This window comes from Lissotriton vulgaris, chromosome 4_1, assembly GCF_964263255.1.
Source record: "Lissotriton vulgaris chromosome 4_1, aLisVul1.2, whole genome shotgun sequence".
NCBI classification, from domain to species: domain Eukaryota; kingdom Metazoa; phylum Chordata; class Amphibia; order Caudata; family Salamandridae; genus Lissotriton; species Lissotriton vulgaris.
This window is the reverse complement of record NC_141691.1, coordinates 330049376-330075637: the sequence shown is the minus strand read 5'-3', so window position 1 is coordinate 330075637 and position 26262 is coordinate 330049376. Positions and strand designations below refer to the sequence as shown.

General features: G+C 43.3%; 1 protein-coding gene across 1 annotated transcript in view; it reads right to left on the bottom strand.

The window, feature by feature from the left end:
* GPC3 (glypican 3) overlaps positions 1 to 26262 on the bottom strand; it is a 3092951-nt gene that overhangs the window by 483393 nt on the left and 2583296 nt on the right. The gene's annotated exons all lie outside the window — the stretch shown is intronic.

The window sequence follows — 26262 nt, the reverse complement described above, 5'->3', positions numbered from 1 at the left end:
GACCCACACGTAAACCAGGTGGTTCAATTCCTCAGATCAGGGTCTTCATCAGGACGGGATGAGGGAGGGACAGGGAGTATTTCAATGTGCACGTAGGTTAAAAAACCACAGTCAATGGGCCCCCTTATGTGGTAAATCACCACACGTGCGACGTTATGTCCGCACCAAAGCTTATTGGGAAAGGCGCCACCAATTATTTCGGGGGACGTTCTCCAATCAATGGTCAAAGTTGTTAACTAAAGTCAATTGAAATGGCGCGGAGGAGTCAATCTTCTCACCGAACGCTGCCAGACACGCTGCTTCGTCTTCGCGTTTGTGGAATGCGTAAACCAGCGTAATTGTACTGTCGTAGTAGCTGTGTCATTATTTGAGTTACTGTACCGCAATGCAATCCTTGGAAACGCGGTAATGCTTTTGTTAATACAAATCTCAATACAATTGTTTTTTCACAAAATCACCATCAGTGGATGTGTTGATTGGTTATAGAACTGGACACATCCAGGAACAGAAGGCCTTACTAGAGTGATATTGGGATACCAACCCTATTATATAAATGTTTTACTTGATGCGTAGAATTGATGCAACAACCACAATTGTGCAACTATGCAATTTCCATAACCCATGTGGAACTTGTGAATCTGCTGCACAACGTGTTATATATAATTTAGCATAGTTGTTTGAACCACTTCTAGACCACCTTGTTTGCCATGTATTTAGTTGTGGCCTGCCTTTTTTCTCCTGAGTGACAAACACTTCATGGAACCTTTGAGACCACCACCTTCCGGGAAACCTGGAAGCATGCCGAGATCAACGCCCTTCTCAAGAAACCCACAACATACCCAAAAGACCTAAAGAAGTTCTAGCCCATCTCCCTGCTTCCGTTCCTGGCGAAAGTCATTGAGAAGATTGTCAACAGGCAACTGACCCACTACCTCGAGGAGAACATCCTCCTGGACCTCTTGGCTGCCTTTGACACCATCTGCCACCGCACCCTACGCACATGCCTCCACGACGCAGGGATCCGTGACAAAGCCCGGGACTGGATCACCTCCTTCCTCACTGACAGAACCCAGAGGGTCCGCCTCCCCTATTCCGATCAGAAGCCACCAAGATATCCTGTGGCGTGCCCCAATGATCATTCTCAGGCCAACCCTCTTCAACGGCTTCATGGCACCTCTCGCCAACATTGTCCGCTCACACAACCTCATCATCATCTCCTATGCTGAGGCACACAGCTGATCCTCTCACTCACCAAGGACCCTGCCACCGCCAAAACCAACTTCCATGAAGGAATGAAGGCCGTTGCCGACTGGATGAAGAACAGTCACCTGAAACTCAACTCAGAAAAACAGAGGTCCTCATCCTTAGCCACACCCCCTCCGCCTGGGATGACTCTTGGTGGGCGGCCACTCTGGGAACTGCACCGAAGCGCACCGACCACGCACGCAACCTGGGGTTCATCCTGGACTCATTTCTCTCAATGACCCAGCAAGTCATCGCCGTCTCCTCCTCCTGCTTCAACACCCTTCGCCTGCTTTGCAAGATATACAGATGGATCCCCACCAAAACCAGAAGGACGGTCACACTGGCCCTTGTTAGAAGCAGGCTGGACTACAGCAACGCCCTCTATGCAGAAAGCACGGCCAAACTCCAGAAAAAACTACAATGCATACAGAACACCTCCGCATGCCTCATTCTCGACAACCCCCACTACACTGACATCACAGCCCACTTGAGGAACCTGCACTAGCTCCCAGTCAACAAGAGGATCATCTTCAAGCTCCTCACCCACGCTCACAAAGCACTCCACAACGCTGGCCCAGCATACCTCATCAAATGACTCACATTCTACACCCGAACCGCCAGCTTCGCTCCGCTGACCTCACCCTCGCCACTACTCCACGCATCCACAGGACAACCACAGGTGGCAGATCTTTTTCCTACCTCGCCGCCAAGACATGGAACACCCTCCCCACCCATCTGCGACAGACCCAGAACCTGATGACCTTCAGGAGACTTCGCAAGACCTGGCTGTTCGAGCAGTATCTGCACCCCTCCCCCTCTCAGCACATTGAGACCCTCACAGGTGATTAGTGTGCTCTACAAATGTTTGATTGCTTGATTGATGAAACTGGACAGTGGATCACCACTTCAACAGAATCGGTACAAGCACTTTAGTAATGAGGTTCCTTCCCTTTGTACTTACTTTCTGGGACACAGGCCAAAAACAAGGTAAATTAAGAAATAAATAAACAATTCCCTCTGATGCAAGGTATCAAAGGGCTCCAGTGCAAAAATCTCATGACATTCATAGCTTTGACCGATCTGTACCTTGATCAACTGGTCCTTATTTAGACTTCTCATTTTGTCATTCACAACTTAGTTTCAAATCCTTATGTCCAACATACCAAAATGTGTCATTGCCTTCCCTGGCTGCAGTATTAGTGACACATTCCAAAATATATCTACATTTCTAAAAATGATAGCGTTTGAAATGTTCAGCATAGCCAAAATATATTAAAACATGCTCTACAATAGAGATATCTCAACAAGCAATATAAGGCAGTGGGATTTTTCTTAAGTGAAGTAAAGAAGAGTGCTGGAAAGCAATCCTCCCCAATTTTCTCTCATCTCTCTCTCTATACAGTTTGGCCCCCACTTGACTCTCTTGGCAGAATTCAGGAAAGCAGTCACAACTTTTAAGGCCCCCTCTGGATGGTCATGCATCACCGGACTTAGATCCCGACAGGTCAGATACTCACAGAAAACCCAGAAATCCAGGACGTATTTTATCATACTACGCCACGCTATAAACGTATCTCACAATGCATCATACTAGGAGGAGTATCTGGCTGAGATAGTCTTGGTATGGTTTGAGAAATGTATGCAAGCATTCCTAGTTGAACCATTCTCCACAGAAAAGATCATTAGTGCCATAGATGCAATAAACAGCTTCACTGCCCATGGGCTAGATGGCTTTACAGGCGACTTCTACGAGTCCTACAAGGACCTGCTGGCGCCGTTCCTACTAGAGGTGTACAATAAGGCGCTTGAGCGGAAGGAGTTGCCCCCCACTCTGAGAGAATCAGTAATTATTCTACTTCCTTAACCGGGAAAAGACCTGCTGGCATGCGGGTCATACAGGCCACTTTCCCTTTTAAATCTAGATGATAAAATCTCGGCCGAAATGAATGCGTTAAGGCTGGCATTGTTGTTAGACAGAACAATTTCCCCGTCTCAGTCAGGGTTCGTCCTCCTTCAATCTGAGAACTCTGTTTGCTGTGCTGCATAGGATTGCACTGGAAGTTCCAGCTGCGGCAGTCCTTCTTGATACCGAAAAAGCCTTTGACAACTTGGAGTGAGTGGCCTTTTTTTCTAGCAGTGATGAGGGGGATGGGTATGCCAAGAGGTTTTATTGACCATACAGTGCTGTAACATGCTGCCCGACTACTAGACTACGCTTAAACGGTACGCTATTGTGTTCGTTCAATCTCTCACGTAGCACCAGGCAGAGTAGCCCACTATCACCTCTGCTTTTTATTTTACCTATGGACCCTATGGTCAGACATTTGCAGGAAAGATATGTGCATAGAGGACTCCAGTTCAGAACAGGTCCTCTCCTTATATCTTTATATGCGGGCGATATCATCCAATACGTTTGGACCCCACAGGAGAACCTAGAACCTCTTATTAGAGCGATTGTATGGTTTGGCTGCTTTACTGGCTTGGGCATCAATTGGAGCCAGTCAGTGAAATTCCCCTCACCTGTTGCACCAAGAAATGGAGCTGTGAATATCCTCACAAGAGAGGTGAGGATCAACCAAATATCTGGGAATATATATTCATAAAGAAACAGAACAAATAATCTGATTTAACTATTGCCTGCTATACATAAATTAGAACCACAGGTGGAAAGATGGCTGCGACTACCCCTTTCTCTTGCCGGCCGGGTCACATTAATAAAAATGATAGTCCTCCCCAATTTTTTGTATTCATTAAACTATATTCCCATCCCGCTTCTTAATAGATTCTTTCTCACGTTGCGCTCTCATCTCATTAGGTTGGTTTGGGGGGGTGAGAGATCCAGGGTTAACTGGGATGTTATGACCCTACCGTATGACAGAGGAGGATTCAGTGTTCCAAACCTCCAATTATACTATTTGGTCACGCAATGCAGTTATGCGCACTCCTGGTATCATCCTGATGCCCGGACTAGGCCTGGGGCAGATTTAGTCTTACCTGCCTCTCTGAACATGGTGCTGCCACTGGGACTCCCTAGCGACCCCCGGGATAGCCAAACTGGTTCGACTACCAGCTGGGCCTGGCAGAAATTAATTAAAGTCACCGGAGCTCACATTTTATATTCTCCTGAGAGCCCAATCTTAAATAACCCATGGATACCCATCATGGAGAAGAAATTGGTGCAGCGCACACTTTCCAAATACGACATAAGTAGAATTGGGGATTTATTCACTGGGGACCATGTCTTCTCTAGTTCAGAGGAGGGGAGATTTAGTGAGGCATCTTTTATGGACCATTTTATCTTAAACCGGGTTCTCTGTGCACTAAGATCAGGAATTCCGGGGTTCCCTCTGGAGCCCAAGCCCTTTGTCCCACTAACCACGATAATTGGGAGCTCAGGGGGAGAGCACATTATTTCAAAATTACATGGAGCGTGTGTTGCACTGGTTACCAGCAGAGACGCTAAGGTCAGAGAAGCTTGGGAAAGAGATTTAGGACAGCCCATTCTGGACGCGCAACAGACTTTTTGCTGCACGCAAACCAAAGAGGTCTCCCTGAACAGCCAACATAAATTGATACACTTTAAATTTTTGCGGAGAATCTGCATGACACCTGAGAAAATGCACACTATTGATCCAGACAGGCCACATAGCTGTTTGACATGTGGGGCGCCACATGCCGACTTTGTGCATCTTGCTTGGAATTGTGTTAAAATTAGGACCTATTGGCAAGAAGTGTATTGAGATATTGGGGAAATGACAAGTCTGAAGATAGCACCAACACCTGAGACTGCCCTTTTGGGTTACGTGTTTGGTTTCCCAAAAGAGGTTCATAAATTTATGGCAATTGTTTTGCTGCTGGCAAAGAGAGAGATAGATCTTAAATAGAGCAGTAAAGCCTCCCCAACAGTAAAAGGCTGGCTCAATAGTTTAACATATTGCAAGATGAATAGTGAATTATATGCTAGCACTCAGCCACTGACGTCCCATCCGAGTGATATCTGGGGGCCCCTCAGGAGTTATTTGCTTGCGTCCAGCGCAGCCCCCAACTGTGCTACATCCGAACAGGATTGTTCCCACTGGAGTGGGGTAATTGTTCCCTGCGATCCTTCCAGGTGGTTTACTTTTCTTTTTTTGTATAAGTGGGGAAGAGTACGTTGGCGCCACTCAGGGCCGGACTGGCCATAGCGGGCACCGGGCAATCCCCTGGTGCGCCATACGGTTGGGGGCCGGTTTTGGGCCCCTGGGGGGGCGATTTTGTTACAGGGCCGTTTCTGCAGCATAGCTGCAAAATCGGCCCTGTACCAAAATCGCTGAGAACTGGCCACGGCAAAGAGCTCGGCGGCAACTCCAACCCGAGGGTGGAGGGGGGCCTGGCCGAGCACTTTGCCAGGGCCGGTTGTGGTTCCCAGTCCGGCTCTGGCGCCACTAGTGAGGGGCCCCATTTGAGAAAGGGCAGATGCTATGTACAGATATAAGTTAGAGGTATGGGCTTTGTTGATTGGTGGTGAGTCTGGAGTTGGGCAGGATTCACTAGAAATGTAATGGTCTTTTATTCTGCATTGTGCTTTGTTAAATTGCAAAATCTCAGTGAGTAACCATGTTTTGAATGCATGTCTCATAAAACTGGTAAATAAAAAAAAACTTCTCACTATACAATGCATTAACCCTCTAATTGTCCAGTTCTGCCTTACTTATCCCAGTTACTGTTTGCACTGTAATTCACTCTACTTCACTGTATGCTTGCATGTCTTCTCTTTTCTGCATTTCCTGATTGCCAGTCTGCCAATGCCGTTGCTTCATACAGTGCACGTTTCACCAATGATCTTAATTGTGAATGTCAGTTATAGAGACATTTACTGACGAGTATAGAGAGTGCAGTAGGTCTTGAATCTGATGCATGCAAGAAATGGGAATAAGTGGACTTCTCTGTTGATTGTTGTGATACTATTACACTTGTAAAGGTCTTTGAGGAAGGTGACCACTGCATTCAGCAATTACTTCATTAGAGTCAAGACATCTTCAGTGTGCCAGCCAACAATGTTGTCTTTGATAAGATGGTTAAGGTCCTGAGATTTGATTGTAGTATTGAAATCTGCTTTAGATAGTAAGTGTTTCACTCTGCAGAGCATCGCCAGTTGATGCCAGGCAGCCTTTATTTCGTGAGCTCTAAAACAGAGGTTTGAGTCAATGTAGAAGCCCATGGATTTAGCACTGTTAATAGTTCAAGTTCAAGTTCAAAAATTTGTATAGCGCACTACCCACCCAGAGGGTCTCAAGACGCTTGAGGGAGGGAGGTGAATTTACTTATCGAATATCCAGGTTTTTAGTTGCTTTCTGAAAGAGAGGTGGTTCTGAGTGAGGCGGAGGTGGGTGGGGAGAGAATTCCAGGTTTTAGCCGCTAAGTAGGAGAAGGCTCTTCCCCCCATGGTGGATCTGTGGAAGCGCGGAATTGCGGCGAGGGCTTGTTTGGACGATCGTAGTTGGCGGGAGGGGGTGTAGAAGGATAGACGTGTGTTGAGGCATTCGGGTCCTAGGTCGTAGAGGGCTTTGTGTGCATGGGTGAGGTGACGGAACGTTATTCTCTTGTTGACAGGGAGCCAATGGAGGTCTTTCAGGTGGTCGGAAATGTGAGCTTGCCGAGGGATGTCCAAAATGAGTCTGGCTGAGGCGTTTTGCATGCGTTGTAGTTTTTTCTGTAGTTTGGCTGTGGTTCCAGCATAAAGGGTGTTGCTGTCATCCAATCGTCATGTGACCAGTGCGTGGGTGACTGTCTTTATTGTTTCGGTGGGGATCCAACGGAAGATTTTTTTGAGCATTCGTAGGATGTTGAAGCAAGATGATGAGACGGCGTTGACTTGTCTGGTCATCGAGAGGGAGGAGTCCAGGATGAAGCCCAGGTTATGTGCGTGGTCCGTAGGTATGGGTGCTGTTCCGAGGGCCGGGGGCCACCTTGAGTCGCCCCAGGCAGAGGGGGATGGTCCTAAGATCAGGACTTCTGTTTTGTCCGAGTTTAGTTTTAAACCGCTGTTCTTCATCCACTCGGCTACTTCTTTCATTCCTTCGTGGAGGTTGGTTTTGGCCTTTCGTGAGGGAGAGAATCAGCTGGGTGTCGTCTGCGTAGGAGATGATGTTGAGGTTGTGTTGGCGCGCGATGGATGCGAGGGGACTCATGTATACGTTGAAGAGGGTGGGGCTGAGTGATGATCCTTGTGGTACGCTGCAGATGACTTTGGTGGCCTCTGATTTGAAAGGGGGGAGGCGGACTCTCTGGGTAATGGAAGTGAATGCAGCTGTGGTCTGTCCAATGGAGAGCTGTGGTGTGATCGAAGGAGATGTGCTTGCTGGAGGTGAAGATAGGGTCAAGCGTGGGTCAAGCGTGTGTCCGGCAGAGTGGGTGGGGGTGTTAACGAGTTGTTTGAGTCCAAGATTGCCCATGTTGTCCAAAAGGGTGGTGGTGTTGTTGTCGTTTTTCTTGTCCAGGTGGAAGTTGAGGTCTCCCTGTAGAATGTAGTTCTCGGATGGGATGGCATGTGGGATGATGAAGTCAGCGAAGTCTTCACTGAATTGTGAGCGGGGTCCTGGGGGTCTGTAGATAAGGGCGCCTCTGAGTGTGGTTTTGGGGTCGGTGTGAATCTGGAAGTGAAGATGTTCGGCGGTAGCGAGGTTATCGTCGGAGCTGGTTGTGACGCGGATGGTGTTCTTATGGACGATGGCGATGCCTCCTCCTGTTTGGTTGATGCGGTCCTTTCGGATGATCTTGTAGGTGTCCGGGATGGCTATGGCGATGTCGGGGGCTGATGAGGCGTTCGTTCATCCATGTTTCTGTAAGGAAGGCGGCGTCCGGCGATGTGGTGTCGAGTAGGTTCCAGAGTTCGATGGAGTGTCTGTGGACTGAGCGGGTGTTGAGCAGTAAGCACTTTAGGTGGTTTGTGTCCGAGCTCTGTTTGGAGTTTGTGGATTTGGTGTGGGTCCTGATGCAGTTGAACTTGCAGGAGTGGCAGGTGAAGGGTCCGTGGGTGTGTCCTGGAGCGGCTTGGTAGCAGTTTGGGAGTGGGCCAGGGTTAAGTGCTGAGAGCGCTGCAGCGTTGTACATTATGCTGGTGGAGTGGGTTTTGCGTGGACCAGGGGGTCGGGCGCTGGGCGCGGTCCAGGCGCTGACGGGCGTAGACGGTCTTACCTTTGGCGCACCTTCGGCGCGCATGGGGCGCGACCGCTGTGCGTTAACGCTGCGCGCAAACGCATCTGTCATAAGAGGATGGTGGAGGGGGCGGAGCGAGGGGGGATCACCTGGGAGGCGGGAGCGGGGTGGAGAGCCGGGCTGGGAGGCACAATAACAACAACAAAATGGATGCGAGCCAAAAAGCGAAGCCGGATGAGTTTGGGGCACAGCCTCAGCAAACGAGAACAAATGGCCAAGCAGTACTGGCACAATCAGGCAGCCACAGCGCAATTAGGCAAACGAGCAGCACACAATGTAAAATAAATAAAATATTAAACAACTAGGTCTGCCAGTCTAGCGCTACGATACTGCAGGTAGGAGCAGGGAGCAGCGTGGGGAGCGACCGCTTCTGAAGCACTGAGTCAAGGAGTGATGCCAACAATATTCAACTAGAGCAGTCATGTTTGTGCTTGTTCTTGTTTGCTGCATTTGGCATCAAGCACAAGTTCTGCTTTGGTAGGATTCAGTATAAGGTCAACCTTGGACATTCAAGCTTCGATTGCAGCAAGATGGTCATTCAGGCAGTAATGCCTTGTCAAGAAGAGATTATGAGATTATGCTCCATTTTGTATTTTACACACAATTGATGGACGGAATGCAGAACAAATCTAATACAGTCACTCCCAGTCAAGAGATCTGGGTTAAATCCATCATTCTTTTGCTCATCATGCCACCTCAGTTTAGACCCAGCCATATGCAAATCAGTCTTGACCCAGTGCCTCATGGGAACAGTCCAGCCTGAACTGCCAAGCCAGGTCCTCACTGGACCAGAAACAAGCATCCTAGGACCGGTTTCGGGGTTTCACCCCTCTTCAGCCAGGATGGCTTGGTTCCAGTGGCCCAGTGAGCCCAGGACCCACGCCTGGGCATACCTGGCGCACTTAGTGCAAGAAAGCAAAAGACACACAATAATTGACAGAATGCAGAACAAATCAAACCATCCAGTCCCCCCCCCCAGTCAAGAGATCTGGGTTAAATCCATCATTCTTTTGCTCACTATGCCATCCCAGATTAGACCCGGCCATATGCAAATCAGTCTTGACCCTGTGCCTCATGGGAACAGTCCAGCCTGAACTGCCAAGTCAGGTACTCCCTGGACCAGAAACAAGCATCCTAGGACCAGTAGATATTGTTCTGCATTCTGTTCATCAATTGTTTTTTTTCCATTTTATATTTTATTCACATATTTGTGGATTTAGCTTGTTTGTCAGCCAGAAGACTACCCATGGAACACATAAAAAAATAATTATATATATATAAATATATATATATATATATATATATTACCTACTGGCGGTCGCCAGTAGGTATATATAGTTAGGATTTTTTCTCTATGGAACTTTTGAAAATTCTATGCCTAATAACTTTGGCGTTTGTGGACGGAATCGGCTGAAATTTTCAGGAAAATGGCACATTTGGGGGGGTTTCATCAAGGGGGGCCGAGAAAAAAGGGGGGTCCCAAAACGCGTTTTTCCCATTCATTTTTCCATAGGGCGTTTGGCCTCACTTTTAGCTCGAACGGCTGAATGGATTTGCACGAAACTTGGCGAAATTGTAGGGACTGTTAGCCCGATGTGCCTTTGCTGGGTCTCAATATATGTGCTCCAGTGGATTTTGAGAAATTAACGTTTAAAAAAACAGATATATCTGTGACAGCGTCCTGGATAGCGCACTAATTTGCGAACTTTTCGCGTAACGGAGCTTTGCGAAGCGAAGCTGATTGGCTCTCAGGTGTCTGTCAACATTCTAAACAGTCCGTAGCGGCCGCCATATTGTCTCTCGGTAGGATTGAGAGACAAGAGGAGGCCAAAACGAAGGGGGAAATTAAGGAAAGGGGGCAAGGTAGACCCCTTCTGACCCCCTAGGATTGATGAGGGGGATATTAAAGTGCCCCGCGGGGCCCAAAAAAAAAAAAATAGTTTTTTTCGTTGGGTTGCGCCCGGTTCGGGTACTGGAAAGTGGTCTGGGGAGCGTACTATAAGGAAACAAGAATGATTGACTTTTAACTTATTGTATGTTTATTGATTGTTCGTTTTGTTTTTTTTTTGTTTTTTTTTATTTACGGAGCTGGGTCTCAATATATGTGCTCCAGTGGATTTTGAGAAATTAACGTTTAAAAAAACAGATATATCTGTGACAGCGTCCTGGATAGCGCACTAATTCGCGTACTTTTCGCGTAACGGAGCTTTGCGAAGCGAAGCTGATTGGCTCTCCGGTGTCTGTCAACATTCTAAACAGTCCGTAGCGGCCGCCATCTTGTCTCTCGGTAGGATCGAGAGACAAGAGGAGGCCAAAACGAAGGGGGAAATGAAGGAAAGGGGGCAAGGTAGACCCTTCTGACCCCCTAGGATTGATGAGGGGGATATTAAAGTGCCCCGCGGGGCCAAAAAAATAAAAAAAAATGTTTTTTTTCGTTGGGTTGCGCCCGGTTCGCGTACTGGAAAGCGGTCTGGGGAGCGTACTATAAGGAAACAAGAATGATTGACTTTTAACTTATTGTATGTTTATTGATTGTTCGTTTGTTTTATTTTTTTTTATTTTTTATTTACGGAGCTACATGTAGGTATCAATGTAGAGTCTATAATTTAATAAACGCTGTCTCCTTTGTAGATATCTTGCTTGTTGTTAAAGAAGTTATTGTGGTATATGGAATTCATACCATAGTCTGTCTGGAAAGCCGAAACAACATGGTGGCAGGAGATGATAAAGAGATTTTAAATACACATTGGGGATTATATAGTGGGAGAAAGGAAGTAACTATGAACAAAGTTAGTATGTAACACAAAAAAGTTGCACAGTATATTTTAAGTCTCACTTTATATTATATCTATTTTGGTACTATTTCATAATTTACATATAAAAAAGAACAATGTCTCAAACTATTTTTAATTTTTAAATAAAAATTTATTGTTGTGATTTTTCAAAATCTAAAAGAATTTCCAACATTAATTCATCAGGTATGTCCTCCTTTTCATTCCATGCTTCAATTTCTTCTACACAATAAATTAAGTCTTGGTCCAGAGAGTGATCCATAAAGTCTATTTCCTCTTTGTCTTCCTTAGGATTGTTTTCCATATTAATTTCAAATGAAATATTAATTTCATTTTGTTGTCCTTCCATTATCTTGCTGTAAATTGCATAAAAAATAAATATATCAGTACAGATAGGGCACTGTTGGGTTTCAGTACAGATAGGCAGTTTGGTTATTTAAACAGTGTTTTTTTTCTTTGGGCAGTGTATGGTATCAAATTGGAAGTAGAAATATGAAGAAAATTATCAAATAAACTCTTAGTCAATTCTGAATTATACTAGAGAAGTCTAACTCTATCCTTATCTCAGGGCCGGCGCTAGGCATGGGCAGCGTGGGCTGCCGCTCAGGGCCTCGCACTCAGCCCATCAGCATGGGGCCACGCACTGGTGATGTGTCCTTTTGTTTTCCTGGAGATCTATCACAAAGAAAGGTGTCGCCTGCAATTAAGGTCCATTGGCGGGGGCCCCCTCCTTGGGCCTCTCATGGATGGTGTCAGGAGGTATAGGGGAGGAAGAAGGAGACGCTCTTTCAATTGCAAGGAGACCATTCACAGACACTGTGGGGGGCCCATTGTCCAGCATTTTGGCGCACCCTCAGTTTTAACTTTTAGACCACAATCAATTCTCACACCTATGAAGGTGTGAGAAATGCGTGTGGATTAAAAGTTAAAACTGTGGAGGCGTCAAAATGCTGGACAATGGGGCCCCCACAGTGTCTGTGCATGTTCTCCTTGTAAGTGGCCAGTTATGTAATTTGGAGGGGGCCTTGCGCACGTTCCCTTTTAGCCCAGGGCCTCGCAAATCCTTGGACTGGCCCTGCCATAACTAAAATAGAAAAGTCTATTTTATTCTATAAGTATTACAGTGTGAAAGAATAAAACTGTCTGAAAATGTTTTTCTAATTAGCTTTCAGTACAGAACATACTTCAGTTTTTAAAATTATATCTTACCTTTTAAATATGACTTGAAGTTATCAGTTGATTTTTTGTTGTTCTGCACTTCACGAAGTAGTAGTCAAAATGGCTGTGTTTCTCTCTCTTTGTTTATATATATTCAGGTACATAACCAATCAAATGTCATGATATAATAGTAGAAATTGAAGTAATATTTTAATTGGTTGTCATTTCCAACACTTCCGATATGTTTTGTGAAGTAATTTACCTCAGGGATTTTAGAGAGTTCTACATGCTAAATGGCTAAATGGTATTCCAACTAAATTTGTGAACATGGAAGGGATTGGTATGTAGTATGAGCTACTGTTTAATTGGTGAAAGTGTCTCCAGTGGTTTTTCTGTAATTTACTTTCCCACCTTTTTTAAACGAGTGCTTGTCAGTGCGTTTCCCGGTACGCAAACTTGCAGTGTTACGGGAGTCCTCCATTTTGTGTTTCGGTAGAATTGAGATATAAGATGGAGGGTAAATAATGTTCAGAATGGGTAGATTGGGGTACTTTAGACGTATGCTGTTTCCCTAAGTTTTCTGAGGGTGGCTGAGGAGGCTCATATATGTCGATAAAATTTTTTTTCGCGTTGTTAGCTGCAGGTACGCGAACTGGGTAGCGTACCGGGAAGCGAATATAGGTGAAAATAAGTGAAAAAAGGTACATTTGAAATTTCAAAAGAGTACACTAAGTTAAGGTAGCTCTGAAAAGAGAAAAATAATGTAAACTATAATATAAATTGAATTAAAAAAATATAATACAAATATATATAAAATATATTTGTGAATTAGAATAAAAATATATGTTACAGCTATAGATATTAGCTTTTAAAAAACCAATGAAATTCACTGAAAAAACCATAGGTTATAGACCATATATAGTTAGGGATTAGCATTTACAAAACCAAGAAAATTCATTGAGAAAACCATTGGTTATAGACCATATATAGTTAGGAATTAGCATTTTCAAAACCTTAATTTACTCGCACAAAACCATAGAAATTCGAATATATAGTTAGTTGCAATAACTATATATCGCGCACCCGCAATCCACTGCTGATGATGTCACATATTACATCATTCATGACATGGTCAGTGACATCACTGATGACATCACTGATGACATCATCCAGTGACTGTATGTTTCTGTAAAGTTAAAATATGTCTTACATATTGAAGAATGAGTGGATGTATAAGTGTTTGGATGAAGGATTTAGTAGGTGCATGACTGACTGTATGAGAGAATGATTTAATGTGTCTCACTGAGTGCATGGGTTAGTGACTAAACTGTCTTAATTTGTGCATCATTATTTCTGTAGTTCTGTAAACTGCTGCATGTGTTGATCAGTAGCTATATAAGTAACTATATGGGTTATTGATTGGTTGCCCAAATATTTGTATGGGAGAGTGAGTGTGTGTGTGGGGATGGCTGGGAGGTATGTGACTCTGTGCATAGATGTGTGAGCAGTTGATTTAGTAGATGTATGGGTTCAAAAGTGCATGTATAAATAGCTGTATGGGCGGATGACTGTCTGCATGAGTGTATTGGTGAGTGATTGGATTTCTCAGTGCTACATGTCAAAGTAAGTACATATGTAAAACACAGTACATGTAAGAGTTGATATATATAAATAACTGTGCATAAGAGCCAGTGAATGTGTGAGTGGCTGTATGGATCATTGTGAACTTGTATCAGTGATTGTATAAGAGAGTAAATATGTGTTAGTATATGTTTGATTAAGTAAGGTGTGTATAACTGTATAGTTGAGGAAATGGAGGTGTGATTGATTCTTTGCATGACTGACTAGGTGTGTGAGTAACTCCATGGATGAGTGACAGTCTGTGAGTGTCTGTTTACACTGATTGTATCTAAGGTTATATTAGAGTCTGAAGAGGTTCATCGTATTATCACATGAATGATATCATCAGTGATGTGATCAGTAATGTCAAATGAGATGTTATCAGTGATTTCAAGAGTGATGTCATTTGAGATGTCATCAGTGATGTCATCAGTGATGTCATTTGAGATGTCATCAGTGATGTCACTGACCATGTCATGAATGATGTAATATGTGACATCATCAGCAGTGGATTGCGGGTGCACGATATATAGTTATTGCAACTAACTATATATTCGAATTTCTATGGTTTTGTGCGAGTAAATTAAGGTTTTGAAAATGCTAATTCCTAACTATATATGGTCTATAACCAATGGTTTTTTCAATGAATTTTCTTGGTTTTGTAAATGCTAATCCCTAACTATATATGGTCTATAACCTATGGTTTTTTCAGTGAATATATATATATATATATATATATTTATATATATGGAATTCCGATTGGCCCCAGTTCAAAGGCTCCCAGGTGCTCTGGGGCGGTGCACGCGAGGCGCAGCAGGACCAGCTGCGATTACGTGAATTCGGCTTTTCCCCGAGGGGAAGTTTGATTCCTCATGCACTCCCGTGTGAAGGTAACCATTCAAAAACCACACCGGGTTTTAAGTCAAATTACAGTTTCTTCATTCAGCATCCAGCAAAACCTAACGCGTTTCGGTCTCTACGGAGACCTTGCTCACAGGTTAGTTTACTTGACAACATTTTGGCATTTAAATAAAGAAAAAAAGACGAGGGAACCCATTCGGGACTACATCACTTCCTGCAAATCGTGCAGGGGTTCTGGGACATGTAGTTTACTGATCTTATCATTATGAATAATTAAAGCAAAAGATTGATTCTTTTTCTTTTTAACAGCGTGCATAAATTCAAAAGTAAATTCATGTTGTTGCAGTTTCCCAACACATCATTTGTGCATTTAACTCATGCATTTCTATTATTGTTAAGCGACATTGAAAAATTAATAAACCTCAAGGAAATTAAATAAGAGCCCTCCAGTGGGCAAAACAGTTTCACACCAAGTTCATATATCCAATTGTTTTGCATTGCAAGAGTTATCCTCAATGTTCACGGTTAGCAAATTTTAACTCATACGTTTGAATGCTATATTATTAACCATTTTTAGTCAAGAGAAAACATAATAGAGCCCTCTAGTGGGCGAACCCATTCCACGCCACAATCATTCTGCAACATTTGACTGTGCAACCAATATTTTAAATGTTGAGACATGTCCTAAATGAAAAAATTATTATGTGAGAGATAACTGTGTGAATTAAAAACAGAGCAGGCATCAGTCATTATCTGATAAGCGTGTATGTATAACTTTACAGGTGGCAGTGCAGTTCTTCATCCTGATTATGCCCAAACGGGAACAAAATTGATCTCTTTCAGGAATGTGTCGTAAAAGATCTTTATCAACTGAATGTACCATTCACCAAAGACAACCTTTCTAGACAAGAACGCCAGGCCCTCAACTCACTGCAAAAGGATGATACCATCGAAATTAAAATTGCTGATAAGGGTGGCAATGTCGTTGTTCTGGACAAAGAGGCATACATGCGGGAAGCCCACTCGCAACTACAAAACAGGGAATATTATAAAAAATTAAAAACCAACCCTTTACCCAAACTAAAGGAAGACTTGGACAAAAAATTGGACTTGTGGTTCGCACAAAAATTACTGGATATTGATGAATACAAATACCTTCAAACTAAACACCCCAAAATGGCAACAATCTATTTTCTGCCAAAGATTCATAAACATGCCACTAGACCGCCAGGAAGACCAATAATCTCTGCTAAAGGAGCGTTATTAGAACCTATTGCCAACTACATTGATGTCTTCCTATTGCCCTATGTAAAGGGGTTAACATCTTACATAAAAGACACGGGTGATATGCTGAGAAGACTACAGGACACTCCATGGCAACCCACATACAAGCTGATCACAATGGATGTAATATCTCTATACTCCAACATTCAAAACAAAATCGGCATGGAAGCATGTAAATCTTTCCTCATGGACAGAAGTATTCAATTGATGGATCACAATAACATGCTGTTGGAGATGATCTCGATGTGTCTGGAGCAAAACATCTTCTTATTTGGAAATGAAATTTATCGGCAATCTAAAGGCACCGCGATGGGCTTTTCCTTTAGCCCCTCGTACGCCTGCCTGACAATGGGACAATGGGAAAAGACATGGGCATGGGGATCGGAAAATGACCAAGCGGTTCAAAAAACCATAGCATGGTTAAGATACATAGACGATTTGCTGCTAATTTGGGAGGGAACAAATGAAGAATTTGAAACGTACTTTGAAATCATAAACAATTCCAACTTCGGTTTAAATTTCACTTACACAATCAGTGACTCCAGGGTTGTGTTCCTTGACACGGAGATCTTCGTCAAAGACAACGTATTGCATACTACACTACATCGCAAAAGTACCACAACAAATGCGGTCTTACATGCTCAGAGTTTCCATCAACCTAGCCTTTTAAAGAACATCCCGTATGGAGAATTTCTCCGAATCAAAAGGATCTGCTCGGACGAAGACGATTGGCAAAAACACAAAGACCTTGCCAAAAATAGATTTTTGAAAAGGAAATACAATCCAACATGGATACAAATTGCCTCTAATCGTTCGGCAATTATCAAAAGAACTGATCTACTGGTGGATAAACAACAATCATCAGAGGATGAATCAGACAAAATTCACTTCATCACCACTCACTCTACGGCCAACCAAGCAATTACTAAGATTCTCAATAAAAACTGGCAAATTCTCCACATGGACCCTACAGTGGCTCAAATTGTAGGAGATCATCCTAATGTGACCTATCGAAGGGCAAAGAACTTGAAGGACAAACTGATTCATAGTCATTTTCAGCAACAAAAAAAACCAGAAGCATGGCGGAGACCCAAAGGATTCTACAAATGTTCAGGATGCAAAGTCTGTTGCATTGCTAAGACAACCAAGGAAATAAAGATGGCAAATAAAAAGACCTGGAAAATTGAACAACTAATTAACTGTAAAACACAATTTGTTGTTTATGCCTTAGAGTGCCCGTGCTCCCAAAAATATATCGGAAGCACCAAAAAAGAACTCAAACTTCGCATTTTGGAGCATGTTCGTGCGACAATCAATTCAGATCGCAGTAATGCCATGGCGAGACATATGGAGAAGGAACACAAAGGGGATTGGAAATCTCTAATCTTCTACGGAATTGAAAGTGTTGGACCGAATCAAAGAGGTGGAGATCGTGAACTAGTGATGAGGCAAAAAGAGTCCAAACATATCATGAATTTTCGTACCTTGAGCCCGTTTGGGCATAATCAGGATGAAGAACTGCACTGCCACCTGTAAAGTTATACATACACGCTTATCAGATAATGACTGATGCCTGCTCTGTTTTTAATTCACACAGTTATCTCTCACATAATAATTTTTTCATTTAGGACATGTCTAAACATTTAAAATATTGGTTGCACAGTCAAATGTTGCAGAATGATTGTGGCGTGGAATGGGTTCGCCCACTAGAGGGCTCTATTATGTTTTCTCTTGACTAAAAATGGTTAATAATATAGCATTCAAACGTATGAGTTAAAATTTGCTAACCGTGAACATTGAGGATAACTCTTGCAATGCAAAACAATTGGATATATGAACTTGGTGTGAAACGGTTTTGCCCACTGGAGGGCTCTTATTTGATTTCCTTGAGGTTTATTAATTTTTCAATGTCGCTTAACAATAATAGAAATGCATGAGTTAAATGCACAAATGATGTGTTGGGAAACTGCAACAACATGAATTTACTTTTGAATTTATGCACGCTGTTAAAAAGAAAAAGAATCAATCTTTTGCTTTAATTATTCATAATGATAAGATCAGTAAACTACATGTCCCAGAACCCCTGCACGATTTGCAGGAAGTGATGTAGTCCCGAATGGGTTCCCTCTTCTTTTTTTCTTTATTTAAATGCCAAAATGTTGTCAAGTAAACTAACCTGTGAGCAAGGTCTCCGTAGAGACCGAAACGCGTTAGGTTTTGCTGGATGCTGAATAAAGAAACTGTAATTTGACTTAAAACCCGGTGTGGTTTTTGAATGGTTACCTTCACACGGGAGTGCATGAGGAATCAAACTTCCCCACGGAGAAAAGCCGAATTCATATATATATATATATATATATATATATATATATATATATATATATATATAACGGAATATATATAACGGAAAACGGAACAACAAGCAGCGGCCGGCGTAAAAGGAGAAAGGCGGACCGAGAGGCTCCAGTATGCACTGCCCGATTAAAACGATTCAAGTGTGCGATATCCAAAACTAATGGAGGACTCAAATATTTAAAATCATCCACGAACCAGTGAGTGTCATCATTGAAAATAAACAACCAGAAACACACTTAATAATGGCGGCTAAGAACTTGAAGAGGGAGGACAATGGTGAGAGTCCCTTTTCACTGTCATCGGGCAGAGGAGGAGCAAAAGGCTGACTTTTTAAATGGTGGTGAAATAACAGCTTCCTAGTATTGCACCCAGCATCTGAGGAAGTCGAGAGACGAAACGCGTCATGCTGAATGCAATTAAAAGATGCTTAACCAACTCCTAAGTGTGCTCCGTGTGTCTTTTGAAGTGGGACACCTTTTGCTTTGAATTTAAACATGTGCAACGCCGCTTGCACAAAGGATGCACCCGCCCCAGTTAGCTCGGCAGGCAAGCGGCATTTGTTTTTGAAATCTGAGGATACATACCTGCCAGAACCGCCGTTGGAAGGGAATTCCGCTTTGGCTTGTGACTAACACAGGGTATTAACGGTGACCGACATCGTAATACATGAAAACGGAACAACAAGCAGCGGCCGGCGTAAAAGGAGAAAGGCGGACCGAGAGGCTCCAGTATGCACTGACCGATTAAAACGATTCAAGTGTGCGATATCCAAAACTAATGGAGGACTCAAATATTTAAAATCATCCACGAACCAGTGAGTGTCATCATTGAAAATAAACAACCAGAAACACACTTAATAATGGCGGCTAAGAACTTGAAGAGGGAGGACAATGGTGAGAGTCCCTTTTCACTGTCATCGGGCAGAGGAGGAGCAAAAGGCTGACTTTTTAAATGGTGGTGAAATAACAGCTTCCTAGTATTGCACCCAGCATCTGAGGAAGTCGAGAGACGAAACGCGTCATGCTGAATGCAATTAAAAGATGCTTAACCAACTCCTAAGTGTGCTCCGTGTGTCTTTTGAAGTGGGACACCTTTTGCTTTGAATTTAAACATGTGCAACGCCGCTTGCACAAAGGATGCACCCGCCCCAAGTAGCTCGGCAGGCAAGCGGCATTTGTTTTTGAAATCTGAGGATACATACCTGCCAGAACCGCCGTTGGAAGGGAATTCCGCTTTGGCTTGTGACTAACACAGGGTATTAACGGTGACTGACATCGTAATACATGAAAACGGAACAACAAGCAGCGGCCGGCGTAAAAGGAGAAAGGCGGACCGAGAGGCTCCAGTATGCACTGCCCGATTAAAACGATTCAAGTGTGCGATATCCAAAACTAGTGGAGGACTCTAATATTTAAAATCATCCACGAACCAGTGAGTGTCATCATTGAAAATAAACAACCAGAAACACACTTAATAATGGCGGCTAAGAACTTGAAGAGGGAGGACAATGGTGAGAGTCCCTTTTCACTGTCATCGGGCAGAGGAGGAGCAAAAGGCTGACTTTTTAAATGGTGGTGAAATAACAGCTTCCTAGTATTGCACCCAGCATCTGAGGAAGTCGACAGACGAAACGCGTCATGCTGAATGCAATTAAAAGATGCTTAACCAACTCCTAAGTGTGCTCCGTGTGTCTTTTGAAGTGGGACACCTTTTGCTTTGAATATATATATATATATATATATGTATATATATATATATATATATATATATATATATATATATATATATATATATATATATATATATATATATATATATATATTCACTAAAAAAAAACATAGGTTTTAGGCCTTATATAGTTAGGAATTAACATATAAAAAACCATTGAAATTCCTCCTATATAGTTAGCTGGACATTTTATTGATATAAAACCAATGAAATTCGACATATAGTTAGTTGACTTTTTAAATGGTGGTGAAATAACAGCTTCCTAGTATTGCACCCAGCATCTGAGGAAGTCGAGAGACGAAACGCGTCATGCTGAATGCAATTAAAAGATGCTTAACCAACTCCTAAGTGTGCTCCATGTGTCTTTTGAAGTGGGACACCTTTTGCTTTGAATATATATATATATATATATATATATATATATATATATATATATATATATATATATATAGTTATATATTCACTAAAAAAAACATAGGTTTTAGGCCTTATATAGTTAGGAATTAACATATAAAAAACCATTGAAATTCCTCCTATATAGTTAGCTGGACATTTTATTGATATAAAACCAATGAAATTCGACATATAGTTAGTTGCACTAACTATATATTTCGCGCATCCGCAATCCAATGCTGATGATGTCACATATTACATCATTCATGACATGGTCAGTGACATCACTGATGACATCACTGATGACATCATCCAGTGTCTGTGTGTTTTTGTAAAGTTTAAATATGTTTTACATATTGAAGAATGAGAGGATGTATAAGAGTATGGATGAAGGATTTGATTGTATAAGTGAGTAAGTATGTGTTAGTATATCTGTGAAAATGTAAGCTGTTCTGTGTTTAACTGTATAGATGAAGAAATCAAAGTGTGATTGATTCTTTACAGGACTGAGTAGGTGTGTGAGTAACTCCATGGATGAGTGGCAGTGTGTGAGTGTCTGCATAGGTGTATGAGTGCATATGATAGTGTTGCAATGATGAGTGACAGTATGTACGAATGACCTTATAGGTGAATGAATGAATGTGCATGTAGACGTAGGAATCAGTGAGTGGGTATGTAGTAAATGGTATTGGTGTGTCAATAGTTTCAAAAATGATACTCTGTATTTTACACTAGGTGTTTTAGAGTGTAAGGAGGTGCATTGTATTATCACATGAAGTATTTCATCAGTGGTGTGATTATTGATGTTAAATGAGCTGTCATCAGTGATGTCATCAGTGATGTCACTGACCATGTCATGAATGATTTAATATGTGACATCATCAGCATTGGATTGCGGATGCGCAAAATATATAGTTAGTGCAACTAACTATATGTCGAATTTCATTGGTTTTATATCAATAAAATGTCCAGCTAACTATATAGGAGGAATTTCAATGGTTTTTTTTATGTTAATTCCTAACTATATAAGGCCTAAAACCTATGTTTTTTTAGTGAATTTCATTGGTTTTTTAAAGGCTAATTCCTAACTATATATAGTGTATAACCTATGGTTTTTTCAGTGAATTTCCTTGGTTTTTTAAAAGCTAATATATATATATGCACTTTACTGCTGGCCCCTGATGAGGAAAAAAATTTCCGAAACGCGTCGGGCCTATTACAAGCACGCAACTGCCCATACCAACTAACGCCTTGGGGAAGGCGCACGCAGGCTCGGGTGCTACCCGCTAGTTGGACAACCCCACTGAGCGGAATATATATATATATATATATATATATTTTTTTTTTTTATATTACCTACTGCGAAAAGGTAGAGGCGGCTCTGGCTGCACCTCCGTGCGGAAAAGTAGGAGGCAGCTCCAGCCGCAGCAGGTGGCTCCACGGCACCCGCCCTGCCGGATGGAAAGATAGAGAAGGTATGCAGCAGCGGTTGCACTCAGTTAATTCAAGCTTATGTCGCGAATACTACGTTCTCTGGTCTAGAAACTTATCTGTGCGTGCAATAGGTAGAAGGTCCTGCTAAACCTTTGTTCTAAAAGAGGAAAGAAAGTTTCCTGAGAACTGCTCAGGAGCCTAATGCACTGCCCTGTTCACTCCGTGGAGTGTAGGTGGTCACAATCTATACAATTTTGGTAGATTAATCATCAGAAATTGCAGTTCATCATATTTACAAAAAGTGTTAACAATTCAAATAAATCTTCACAAGATGTCGTTGGTGGAAAATTGTCCAATGATTATTTAATTCTTGTGTAGGTAAAATTGTTGTATCATCACAAATTTACACATTTTTCCATATACATTATTTTGTAGGTGTATCCCAATGCATTTTGGGCTTAATAATCAGCCCTTCGTCAGGGGAATCTATAAGAGGATAATGTGAACATAAGTATACATGGTAAACAGTACATATATAGCATATCATGTTAAGAGAGCCAGAACTTGTGCTCCGAAGACAAAACTGTGTATAGATCGTAAAGGTGCTCTATTCATGGCTGGTGAAAACACGGAGACCGGTGAGGATAAAGAATGAGGGTTAAGAGACCAACTGAGGGTAGAAAAACGACACATGTGTGGAAGAAAAAACTCTAGAGGTGTGTGTTGAAAGCAAACCATGTGCTATACTTAGTGTCAAACACGAGCTTCAAACGTGTGCCCAAAGGAATGGATTGCATGCTTCAGTTATTAAAAATCCAAACGTGTGCCCAAAAGAGGTGGATTAGAAGGAAATGCGCTTACTAATCTAGTCGGGATGGATCTTTAAACCGCTGAACGTGGCGCCGAAATTCGCGCTCGAGTTTGCAGACTGTCAGGGGTTAACTCTCCCTGATAGGACAAAAGACCGGAGAGAATGAAAATGCTGGAAAGTTAACGTAAAAACGGGTTAGTCGTGTTTAAAGATGACAAAAAATCTTACCAGGTAAAGAAACGCGGGTGCTCACAAGTGACCAAGTGTATCCAGCTTAGTGTCAAACACGAGCTTCAAACGTGTGCCCAAAAGAATGGATTGCATGCTTCAGTTATTAAAAATGCAAACGTGTGCCCAAAAGAGGTGGATTAGAAGGAAATGCGCTTACTAATCTAGTCGGGATGGATCTTTAAACCGCTGAACGCGGCGCCGAAATTTGCGCTCGAGTTTGCAGACTGTCAGGGGTTAACTCTCCCTGATAGGACAAAAGACCGGAGAGAATGAAAATGCTGGAAAGTTAACGTAAAAACGGGTTAGTCGTGTTTAAAGACGACAAAAAATCTTACTGGGTAAAGAAAAGCGGGTGCTCACAAGTGACCAAGTGTATCCAGCGTCTGATAAGAGACAGACTACCGAAGTGCTCAATAAGAAGGGGTATAGTAGTAGAAAGGGTGGAAAGATAGAAGCAGCTCCGAAGGCTCCCGAAGGCTCTAGCTGCAACGGACAGCTCAGCAGCTCCGGCCTCGGGAGCCCTGCAGAGTCAGCCGCCAGCGGCTGACTCTGCAGGGCTCCCGAGGCCGGCGCTGCTGAGCTGTCCGTCGCGGCGGGGCGGGCATTCCCGGCCGGCCGCGCTGGGATTGGCCGGCCGGCCCCAGCACTTCCGGGTCGCCGCGGGCAGCGCGGCGGCCCGATTTTAGGCAGGCAGGCGGAGACAAAAACGAGGTGGGCACTTAGCCGCTTCTCTTGCGAATGGGAGGGCTCCCTCCCATCACGGGAGCCCTGCAGAGTCAGCCGCCATCATCCTTCTTCCCCCTCGCGGCGGGGGCGGACATTTCCAGCCGGCCGCGCAGCACTTCCGGGTCGCCGCGGGCAGCGCGGCGGCCCAATTTCAGGCAGGCAGGCGGGGACAGTGCGCACACGCGTGCGCGCGTATAGATATATAATTGAATTTAAATGCAATTTTCTCAGCAAATACTGGACGGATTTACACCATTTAAAGAAAAGCGTAATCTGCGAACCAGTCTCTTCCATTTTACCAAATTTCAAATAATTCCGTTCAGCCGTTCGGGCTGTAGCCGAGTCTAAAGGTCCTATGGAAATTAACATGGGGAAAACACGTTTTGGGACCCCTCTTTTTTTCTCAGCCCCCACTTGACGAATCCCCCCCAAATTTTCAGGGAAGGAGCGGAGCGGAGGGAGCCATCTTCTTTGAGAAATTTGCGAAGATTCATCAACCAGCGCCAAAGTTATTCCCAATAGAATGTTGGGGATTTCCTATGGAACTAGGTCCTAACTATATATACCTACTGGCTACCGCCAGTAGGTAATATATATACATGTGTATATATATATATATATATATATATATATATATATATATATATATATATATATATATATATATATATATATATACATATATATACATGTATGATATATGTATGCAAAGAAACTCCTTTTGAAAGAGCAGAGTCCACAAGGGGAAGACTTTGGAAGCAGCTTTTATTTCTCATATGGCGAATGCATTTCGGCTATGTGTAAGCCTTCGTCAGCGCCCAAAGTGCAGGAGGCTTCCAACATTATGAATGTTTATCTTACCGCCCTCTTATTGACCCAGGGCCCTCTCCTCTACCTGACGTTGTTCTCTCACCTGTTTGTGGACCACAACAACCAGAATGCACGGTGTCAAGCCCAGGTAAGTGTTGCAGGGGGAGTATGTCATCAGATATTCTTGCGGTGATGGCAGTGTGATTTGTGAGTTCTTGTCAACTTCCTGCTTGATTAAGGGCCAAAATCGCCTCCTCGGGTCCCCATACTGTTCCAACCTCGGAACTCCAGGGATTCCTGCAGCGGGGGCAGCAGAGGCAATCCACACCGCCCAGTATGAGGTTAGGATAACCTCAGAACCGCTTCAATTTCACCCCAAAGTCCAAGGCGAACCCCAACCATCCACTTCCATGGAAACACATGAAAACCGCCGTAGCAGCAAAGCCAGTGATGTCAGGGCCGCTTGTAAAACGGGGGTCTCTGTAGCGTGTCTCTGGCTGACACGCAATTATATGCAAAGAAACTCCTTCTTTCGAGAGAGCAGAGTCCACAAGGGGAAGACTTTGGAAGCAGCTCTTATTTCTCATATGGCGAATGCATTTCGGCTATGTGTAAGCCTTTGTCAGCGCCCAAAAGTGCAGGAGGCTTCCAACATTACGAATGTCTATCTTGCCGCCCTCTTATTGACCGAGGGCCCGCTCCTCCCCCTGACGTTGTTCTCTCACCTGTTGTCAAAATTACATAGTGTGTATGGACCACAACAACCAGAATGCACGGTGTCAAACCCAGGTAAGTGTTGCAGGGGGAGTATGTCACCAGATATTCTTGCGGTGATGGCAATGTGATTCGTGAGTTCTTGCCAACTTCCTGCTTGATAAAGAGCCAAAAGCTCCTCCTCGGGTCCGCAAACCATTCCAACCTCAGAACTACAGGGATTCCTGCAGCAGGGCAGCAGAGGCAATCCACACCACCCAGTATGAGGTTAGGATAACCTCAGAACTGCTTCAATTTCACCCCAAAGTCCAAGGCGAGCCCCAACCATCCACTTCCATGGGAACACACGAAAACCGCCGCAGCAACAAAGCCAGTGACGTCAGGGCCGCTTGTAAAACGGGGATCTCTGTAGCGTGTCTCTGGCTGACACGCAATTGTATGCAAAGAAACTCCTTTTTTCGAGAGAGCAGAGTCCACAAGGGTAAGACTTTGGAAGCAGCTTTTATTTCTCATATGGTGAATGCATTTTGGCTATGTGTAAGCCTTCACAAAGGGAAAATAGAAACTTAGCCTGCACTGATTCTCAGATCCCGGTTTCCCTCACAGGAAATGATCCATATGGTCCACTTTAGTTCATGTACTGAAAAGTGCATACATTGCAATGCAGAGATCCATGTAAAGTATGTATTTCAAAGGTTCTTCATTTCAAACATTAATCCAAAATTCTCCATTTGCAGAACATGATAACCACAGCCAAGCCAACACGTGTTTCGCGAGTTTCTCGCTTCCTCAGGGCTTCAATGTAATGAATCAGATAAATCTCTCAAACTTTCAATTCTACTTGTTCTTGTAACCTCAATCTTTTCTTCTGAAATATCATCAATTATCTGTTGCGGGCTGTAG